At 40.6% G+C, this 9,393-nt stretch overlaps 1 non-coding gene across 1 annotated transcript; it reads left to right on the top strand.

Moving 5' to 3' along the window:
• The first annotated feature begins 3,711 nt into the window (after nt 1–3,711).
• Nucleotides 3,712–3,875, top strand: LOC142447459 (U1 spliceosomal RNA). Its single transcript, XR_012784159.1, has one exon. It is a non-coding gene; the product is annotated as a U1 spliceosomal RNA (small nuclear RNA).
• The last annotated feature ends 5,518 nt before the right edge of the window (nt 3,876–9,393 follow it).

Genomic DNA, 9,393 nt, shown 5'->3' with positions numbered 1-9,393 from the left:
ATAAACACGGCACAATGCAAAAGAAAGATGATTTATCATTGCTAAGTCTTCAGGTACACTCCTATGACTATCTATTGCATGGAACTGGACTGTCTATTTGTGACATTTACCAGCACCTCCCCTTTAGTAATAATGTTTTTTACTTTAAGTCTAATCTTTATCGGAGAATGTCTCTGCTCCTACCTTTTCGGCTGCTTTCCACAGTTCCCATGTCTGTAGCCTTGTCTATGATTAACAGTGGAAATATCCATCTGTCAGTGAAAGCCATTAAGCATCCACAGGTATGTGGTCATATCTAATGACCCTTAGTGGAAAGAATTATTCTCAAGCACAATGAGCCAAAGCTCCACCTTGGAGAGGGTTTTTATTGCTGGGTATTCAATTCTGTGTGCCATACATGAGGGAACACTATTCTGTGGGAGACTTTGTTTTCATCCCGTTTTGTTTTTGTTTCTCAATGTCTAAATAGCCTTTCTGCATAGTTTCCTTGGTCTTAATTTCCGATGTGTTTCAAACTCCACTCTTACCATGTTCATTAGAGCAGGTAATTTGAAAGTGGGATTTAGGGTTCAATACTACGGGGGCACTTTACCTAAATGAGCCAGAGAGAAGCAAATGGCAATCACGGAGACACTTTCCTCTCTTCAAAATCTGATTTAGCTTTGTATTAGAAGTGTTAGTACTTAGAAATCTGATTTTACTTTGTATGAGAAGCATTAATACAATGAGAAAAGAAATGAAGTAAAAGTTATACAGATCAGAAAGGAAAATAAGTGTCTTTTGTTTGAAAGTCAGATGACAGTGTACACAGAAAATTCCAAGAAATCTGCACCCACACACGAAGCTACGGTAGGTAGTGACTGAGTTCATTAAGACGATAACATGAAAAGGTCACATATCACTGCTTATATAAATGTAAGTGTATAAAAATTATATCAATGCTACTTATTCATACAAGAGATTTCAAAAATGTCATTGAAAATGGAATCAAAATATAATTTAATGAACTTTTTGATGCTTCTTCATATTTGTTTATTGCTAATACTTTAATTTCACTTTTATTAGAAATTGAAATAAGAAATAAAATAATATCAATTCCACAATGCTAAAACCGGTAAAAATCTCAATATTTTGGGGCATAAATAGTAGCAAAAAGTATCTGGCAAAATTTGCAAAGTAATGAAACAAATAATGAATATATAACTTTCATATATTTCAAGTACTTATAGTGTTATGACACATATTCTTCCAAAATTGATCTCTAGTTTCACTATACCATATTTTTAGAGATAAAGAAATGGAAGTTCTCACAAATTGTTTGTAGGAATTAAAAATGGTACAGCTTTTGAAAATAGCTTGGTAGTTATAAAGGTTACACATACACTTATCATATGGCCCTGTTTATTTGCTTTTATGGCTGCAGATCCAATTACCACAAACTTAGCAGCTAAAGAACCATCTATTTATTAGCTCACATATCTAAATGTCAGAATCCTAATTGGGCATGACTCGATTCTTTCCTCAGGTCCGTGCTGAACTTGAAATTAGCTGCATTGGGCTCTTATCTAGATATTTTGGAAAACATCCACTCAGGGGCATCTTCAGATTGTTGGCGGAGTCCAGGTTCTTGTGATTGTCTGTCCCTGCTACCTGACTGTCTGTAAAACTGAGGTCTCTCTAAAATTCTGTAAGTTCTCCCACCATCTTTCTCCTGGGTACCACTTCTTTACCATCTTCAAACCAGCAATGGTGTACCAAATTTATCTCAGGTTATGAATTACTCTGATCATTTGTTCTGGTATCAGCATAGGAATTCTTTGCTTTAAACATTTTATAAATTGCCTTAGAAAGGATTAAAAAGTGCATGGAACTTCCTTAGCGTCTTGGCACTAGAACACCTGACCGTGGTGACTTTGGAGCGGTAGTGGCATGAGGGGAGAGGGCAGTGGTAGGGAAGGTATGGGTAAAAAATGCAGATGTCTTAAAAGACTCTTGGTGTGCAAGGAGCAAATTAAAGCAAAGCTGGAACTGTGGATGCTGTTTTCCTGAGATGTTTCCGATTAAATATTGAAAAAGATCTGAAAGGCCATTTTATGCCCAAGTTCTTGAAACACAAATGCATGTCACCTACAATGACTGACTGGAGCCTGGAACAGAACCCTGGCACCAACAGCTGGGTCATGGCATTACAATTCCCAAACCCCCAAAGCAGCCAGATAAACAGCTGAGACTCCACTTGAGCTACAGCAGAGTTGTTTGAGGCTTCCAACCCGGACCTGAAGTTGTGGGATATCGACAAGGTTTTGGTGGCATTTGGCAAAATGTCACTGATTTAAAATATAAAACAAAATATAAACAAGAATATTTAATGGTTGATGAAGTAGAAAAGATAGCATACAATGAATCTATGAAGGCTTCTCATAACCCTCTCCTACAACCTGGCTTACATCAATGCAAGAAGTCACACAGTAGCGATTTTTGTGAAAGTCAACAGAAATAGTGTCAGATGGAGAAAAAGAACCTCAGGGGAGCATTCAGCCTGCTGAAGTTGCAGGTAATTGCGACTGCTGGTTTACTGAAGCATACAGACACCACCTGTTTCCAGAGAAACCACTGCCTCAACCATGAAATTCCTTGTGAAAATGTGCCAGATGTTGGGTGAGTTGTGACAGTAGCTACAGTGCGTCTCCTCCAAAGACAGGCCCGGTCCTTCATGGTTTGTCAGCAAGCTGGAAGCTGAACTCCTGCGGAGAGGAGCGACAAGGGGAAACATGGGGGAAACGACTGGAAAGCACAGATTCACTTAACAAGGAACCGAAAAGCGTGTGTCGTTTGAAAGGAGACAGGAGCGCAGAGAACACTACAGAGGAGACCGTGGTGCAGAAGAGCAGGCCCTGAGAATCAGGGGAGGTGGACACTGCAGAGGAGACCATGGCGCAGAAGAGCAGGCCCTGAGAATCAGGGGAGGTGGACACTGCAGAGGAGACCGTGGCACAGAAGAGCAGGCCCTGAGAATCAGGGGAGGTGGACACTGCAGAGGAGACCGTGGCGCAGAAGAGCAGGCCCTGAGCATCAGGGGAGGTGGACACTGCAGAGGAGACCTTGGCTCAGAAGAGCAGGTCCTGAGAATCAGGGGAAGTGGAGGCAGAAGCCTCAGAGTGAGGTGAGCGCAGACAGAACAGTAAGAGAACTGAGAAGCCTGGAGCCGGTCAGTGGAGACAGGAGCGCCCGGAAGAACCCACAGAAAGCCAGAGGAATGGGGGAGCAGGCTGAGTCCTGTTGACTCAGCAGGAGGACCGTGACAGGAGGGATGGGGAAGGAATCCATGGCAGTCATCCAGGCCGGAAGAGCACCAGTGCTACAGTGGGGGAGCCACGGAAAAATCCTTTAGCCCAAGAGGAACTCAAAGGATACATATTACCTTGATTTCTGTGTTTAAATAGTTCTTAAAATGAAATAATCCCTGCGTTTTCATTTTCAGTGCTGTCAGGTGGTTTGTGTATTGGTTCTTTCTCCAGCATACCACCGAAGGTTTTCAGATCATTTCACTCTGGGGACCTAGTGACATGGTGACCCTTGTTTAGCAGATGTGAAGATAGATCGAGTACTCTGCTGAAAACCTAGGGTTTATGGATAGTTGAGGAACTGCCCACCTCTTTTAGGGATTTATATTTGATACTTAAAAATCTACCATTACAAATGACTTCTTACATACTTACCTGGCAGGGGAGATACCATGATCACGAAGGTGGTTTTCCCAGGGCGAGGCTTATCCATTGCACTCCGGATGTGCTGACCCCTGCAATTTCCCCAAATGTGGGAAACTCGACTGCATAATTTGTGGTAGTGGGGGACTGCGTTCGCGCTCTCCCCTGATTAAAAAAAAAGACTTCTTACGACTAACTTGGGTCCTTACTGAACCTTCTGCGTTCCCATCAACATTTCCCTTAATATCCCCTCTGCAAGTTTACTTCTGACAAGAGTAGCGCCTTAAAAATGTGATTACGTGGGAGTGTATGTTTCTTTATTAAAATCCCAGATACCGATAGTTGTGTTAAGGAGCCCAGTGTAGCCTTGGACCCCACGTGGATTGTGCTGATTCGACAATTGTCGCTGTCTCCGTAGTTATCATGGTTACAAGCTCTCCAACTGTCATTCAAGTGAACTCAGTACATAGGCTTGTTAATCTCTGTTAGAATTCATATTGGGTATGTTCTGATAAATATATCGTCATTATACAGAAATATTACTTTTTTATACCATGTTTTTCAAAAAATAGAGTGGATCTCAAAGCGTAAGGAATGAAATATTCTTGTAATGTAGCAAATGACATCAAGTGCAACATCATTAGCCCGTTCTAGAAGAAACAGAGCTTGGAATTCAGTTCAGCAACTTAAAATTGTTCTATAGGTGTCAGAACATTCAAACCTCAAGGTCCAGGATCCCTGATTGCAGAGCTCCCCTTCTGGTGAGCGCATAGTAAAGTCTTGGAGACAAGACCCAAGACAGGTTGTAACATGCATGTTTCACAAAAATTGGAAGAGATTTTTACAAAATAGTGATATTGCTAATGGCTATGACTCTTAAATGTCCAAATGTAATAATGACAGATTGAAAAAAAATTAAATAAACTAAGTCTGAATAAGGCTAGAGATTTTATGGTGAAACTACTAAAATAGCAAAATTAAGATATTATGAATAATTAAAGAAAATTTAAACAAATTCACATAAATAATACAGTAATTCTAATAGTGCAGATTATAAGAGATCGCAACTTGATCAAAAATTTTGAATGTAGTGCTATTTCCTTCAAGAGCTTTAATAAACAAAATCTTTATATTTCAAAAATATTTATATTTCAAAAACTTTAATTTCAAAAATATTTCCCCAAAATTCTGCCTCTGTCAGATAATAAAAAGCATTTGTTCACACTAACGATAGTAACAGGCAAGATAATCTCCTACAATTCTAATTTTTCTTTAATGTGGCAGAGGACAAGCTTTTCCCAAGGAAAGTAGGTGAATTGAAATGCAAAGGAAAGCAGTGGCTCTGAGGTGAAGGGGGAATCTGAGCCATGTTATCTTTAGCAGGTGATGAAAGAAAGATTTGCTGGTTGATCCAAGGAGGTAAGGGAAAATGCCCATAATTACAAAAGATATCCACCATTCAAATGTGGATAGCACTAAAGACTCGGAACCCTCTGTACAAATAAAGACGGTTCTCGTGCACCAGTTCTAGTCTACTGGCCTCTGAATGCTCATGGGAAAGCTGGAGATGAGACAGGATCCCTGAGTGACCTCCCTCAAGGGACATATGTGCACAAAGTCTCACCATCTAACAAGACCCTTTTCAGAAACAGCAAACGTCCTGAACCATGAACGGAGCTGTGAGCAAATTGTTCTTAGGGCACAGGCAATACTCCGGTCTCAAGGGAACCTGAGGAGTATAAACCTTCTGTGAGTAGGGGAAGTGCAAGAAACACGCCTGATCCTAGTTTCAAATTATAGATTCATAGCAACTAAGACACAAGCAAAAACCATTTGTCCATAGCAGAGGTGCCGGAGAACCTGAACTGAGAAGCAGCAGATGGTTGGTGGTATTGTGTGAGAGACAGAAAGTTCCCTCACGAGCCAGACACCTTTAAAATGCAAGCGAGAATATGGCCTTGGTAGTTTTATAATCTGTTGTCAATTTGAAACTTAAGCGTGCTGGGGTGGAGTTTAGCCTGTCAAGCAGGTCGCAGTTTGATGACCTCATTAGGAGACACTAAGGAGATAACTAGCTCATGGGAGGCAGGACACACACTTAACTCAATTGGAGACATTCCTGTTGAGAAGACATATGGAGCTACGCTAGAACCCTGAAGTTGAAAGAGCCTCATGGAGACCACTGCCAGTGCTGAAATGCTTACACCACCACTGGATCCGCAAGACTTTCCACCCACTGGCTTGTGATCTTCTGGCATTGGCCTCATTGCATGTGCTTCATGAGTCTGAAGAGGACTTTATAGATTGACATGGGATATGTGGGCTAGTATCAGACTTATGGACTTGATCTGAACAAGGTTGAGATGTGTTCTCAATATTCAATTGGTCCAAAGGTCTTTCTTATACTTATATGAGTGTCTGTGGATCTCTTTCTCTAGTCTACCTCAACTAACACAATGGCTGACCCATCAGAAGGGCAGGGACACTGAAAATATTCCACCTTCTAAACCCATTGAAGGCTTGCCTAAGACTAAGGATGGACCACTAAAACAGAAAGGTAATCCTTGCTCTAGGTTCTGAATCGTACACAAAAGAACAGTGAGAACAAGCTCCTTCTGGGAAACAGACAAGGAAAGTGAAAGCCCCGCGCCCCCTATGTGAATACGGAGTGAATTATTGATACCTCGGGTTCATGTTAAGCATAGAACAACAACAGACATCCAGGGGAATAATTAGAATTTTGTGGTAAACAAAAAAAAAATAATTGTGGAAGCAGCAGTATGAAAAGACAACTCAATTACTGAATACATTGATTCATTTCCTATACTGAGGACCTGACCTACAGGAGACATGCTCAGTCTTGGGTTTATACAGTTTTGTGAGGTTTGTAGTGTGAAAATGAGGATAATTAGACCACATTCCTTACAATTCATTTTTTTCTTATTTCTGTTTAGGGTCAGAGTAGAGATTCATGAGACATTTGGAAGCGAGATTCACTATTCTTTTTTTGTAGCCATCTACTGTGTTGTTGATGATCTGCAGAGTCCTGCTCATTAACTTTGAGCAAGGGTGCCCAAAGTCGCCTGTAAGAGCTCATGTTCCTTCCTCAGCTCCCCCGGGGCTTCAGCCAGTTAGGTGAGTTAGTTCTGAGACAAGGGTCCCAGCTTGTGTAGGACATCATACTTCACACCTTTGACAGAGGCAGCAAAACTGACCAGAGATTTCAGGTTGTCCTGTGGGTTTCTAACTCAACTCCTAGGACCTGGATTTCCCTGAATTTATATCCATCATCCTTTTCAGACTGCTGCTCCAGTACTTCAAACAGGAAGGGAAAAGAGTTATAGACACTGCGTCGCTAGCTCACATAACAATCTGGATTAGGCTTTCAATTTGCTCTCTTATATTCAACTAGGCGCTCTTGATTAGCAATCCTCTGCTCAGCTGCCTTGACACCAACACGTTTCTAAACATTGACTCAGTAAGACCAAACTTTCCTTAGAAAGTGCAAAACATTGCAGGGTTGGGTAATTAAAAAACTCTTCTATATGTACAGTCCTGGTCATGTGATCTTCGTTAGCCAATTAATAATTATGTATGTGTCTTTAAGATAAATTGGTACCAATTGTCCTAACTAAAGAAAACAGTATTAATGAGTCTTTTCATATCAGTGATATCGCACAGCATCCGTTTCCAGCACTTTGGAGCTTTGCCTCACTGCCCGGCCTGGGAAGAACTCCTAGGACGACCTTTCTGACTATTGATCTGAACAGTAGACCATGGAAGCAAACTTACACAGTCAGCAAACTCACTGGGAAGCACTTTTACCTGACCAGGTAGGGGTCTCATCAAGCAACTTCCAAGCCTCTCTACTGTGGTAAAAAGAGCTATAAAGGTAGAGCCAGAAAGATACCTAACAAAGGAGGAGCAGTGTTAAACCTTCATTAACACTGTGAAATAGGCTTAACTGCTCAGATAGCTAAAGTGGCGATTAGCTCATACTTCCCAATTAAACTTCTTCACATAGCCTATCAACACAAAGCTCTGGAGTTTCCTTCCCTATTCTAAATGAGTCCTTTGCCTGAGTGTCCTTGGTCTACAGAAAAGCAGAGCCCAGGGATTGCTAGCAGTAAGAGAGCTTCATAATGGCTAGTGTCAAACATCTTGACAGCTTCCACCTGCTGAATCAACCGTGAATGTTCAGGTTCCCAGGGCTAATGCACCATCTTCTTCAGCTCAATTATCTAAATGCATTTTAAGAGTTTGCAGTTTTTCTGGTGTATAATTTTATATTGTCAGACCTTCGTTATTGCCTGAGCGCTACAATTATAGCCTCTGTAAACCTTGATAGTTTATTTCACCTTTCTATTCTCATGTACCTTTCCCCCCAAGTAGTTACTGATTAGGCTCCCCTTTACACTGATTTATTATAAAATCCATAAAATAATAGACTTTGAAAATGATTTGAAGACAACCTAAGTGATAAGCAAATGTTTTTTAAAAAGTATTATTCCTACAAAGAGTTCTGCAAGAATTCTAAGACGTGATAATTGAGAAACAGAAATCATATAGAGATCAAGTTGTTTGGCGCTGTAATTGAACTAGAGGACCTGGTTTCTCATTGGAGGAAAATAGACTTTTGACAGCCTCTCCACTGAATGGAAATTATACAGCCATCCACGTGAAGAGCATAAGCAACAATTGCTGGCCTCTGCTCCAAGAAAATGCTCTTCAGTTTCAATTTCCTCATCTTTGGCATAGCGGTTAGTCAGAGAAAAACAAGGACCAAAGAATTGATGGAATATCAATTTAAGCATATGCAGAAAGTGATAGTTACATAATCTGGTGCCAACTTGAGACTGTCAAAGGTGAAGGTGTGGAGTTTAGCCTGTCAATCAGGTCGCTACTTGATGGACTCATTTGGAGCCTCTAAGGAGATAAATAGCTTTCTTAAGGCAGGACACACAGACTTTCTGTCTGGTATTTCTGATGACAAGACACATAGGGTTACACTAAAGCCCTGGAGCTGGAGGAGCCACATGGAGAAGCACACCAGTGCTGTGATGCTTCTACCACCACTGGATCCACAAATCTTTCCACCCACTGGCCTGTGATCTTCCTGCATTTGGCGTCTGAAGAGGAAGGTTTAGATTGGTATCAGACATATCGCCTAATATTGTACTTATGAACTTGATTTGGGCTGCGCTATGGTATTTTCTCAATATGCATTTTCTGTTGTCTATAAAACTCTTTCTAATACACAGATGAGTATCTATGAATTTGTTTCTCTAGTCTACCCCGACTAATACGCAATGTTAGAGGTGTTCATTTATCTGTAATAAGAAACCTGAAAGTCCAATTAACCTGGCCAGCTAACTATAGGAGATTCATATTTGTGCCCATTAAAAATAAAGTTACCCAACAGAATGCAGACATCAATGAACAATATCACTTATGGCACATGCAAGTAAAATGTGTTGAATATATTTAAAAGAGGTTTTGATCTTTAGTTGCATTGACAGGGAGCTTCCAAAAATACATGGCTCATGGGATATCAGTACTGACATAAACTGGATCTTAGTTAAAAGCAGAGAACACTAGAAAGATTTTACTTGTGTTCAATTGAGTATGCAAAGACATTTCCCTGTATAGATTGTTTAAAATTATAGATAACACTGTAATGGTAATT

Source organism: Tenrec ecaudatus, chromosome 4 (genome assembly GCF_050624435.1).
Source record: "Tenrec ecaudatus isolate mTenEca1 chromosome 4, mTenEca1.hap1, whole genome shotgun sequence".
In the NCBI taxonomy this organism is placed as follows: domain Eukaryota; kingdom Metazoa; phylum Chordata; class Mammalia; order Afrosoricida; family Tenrecidae; genus Tenrec; species Tenrec ecaudatus.
Note: the sequence above shows the minus strand (reverse complement) of the source record. Positions and strands in the feature narration are given on the sequence as shown.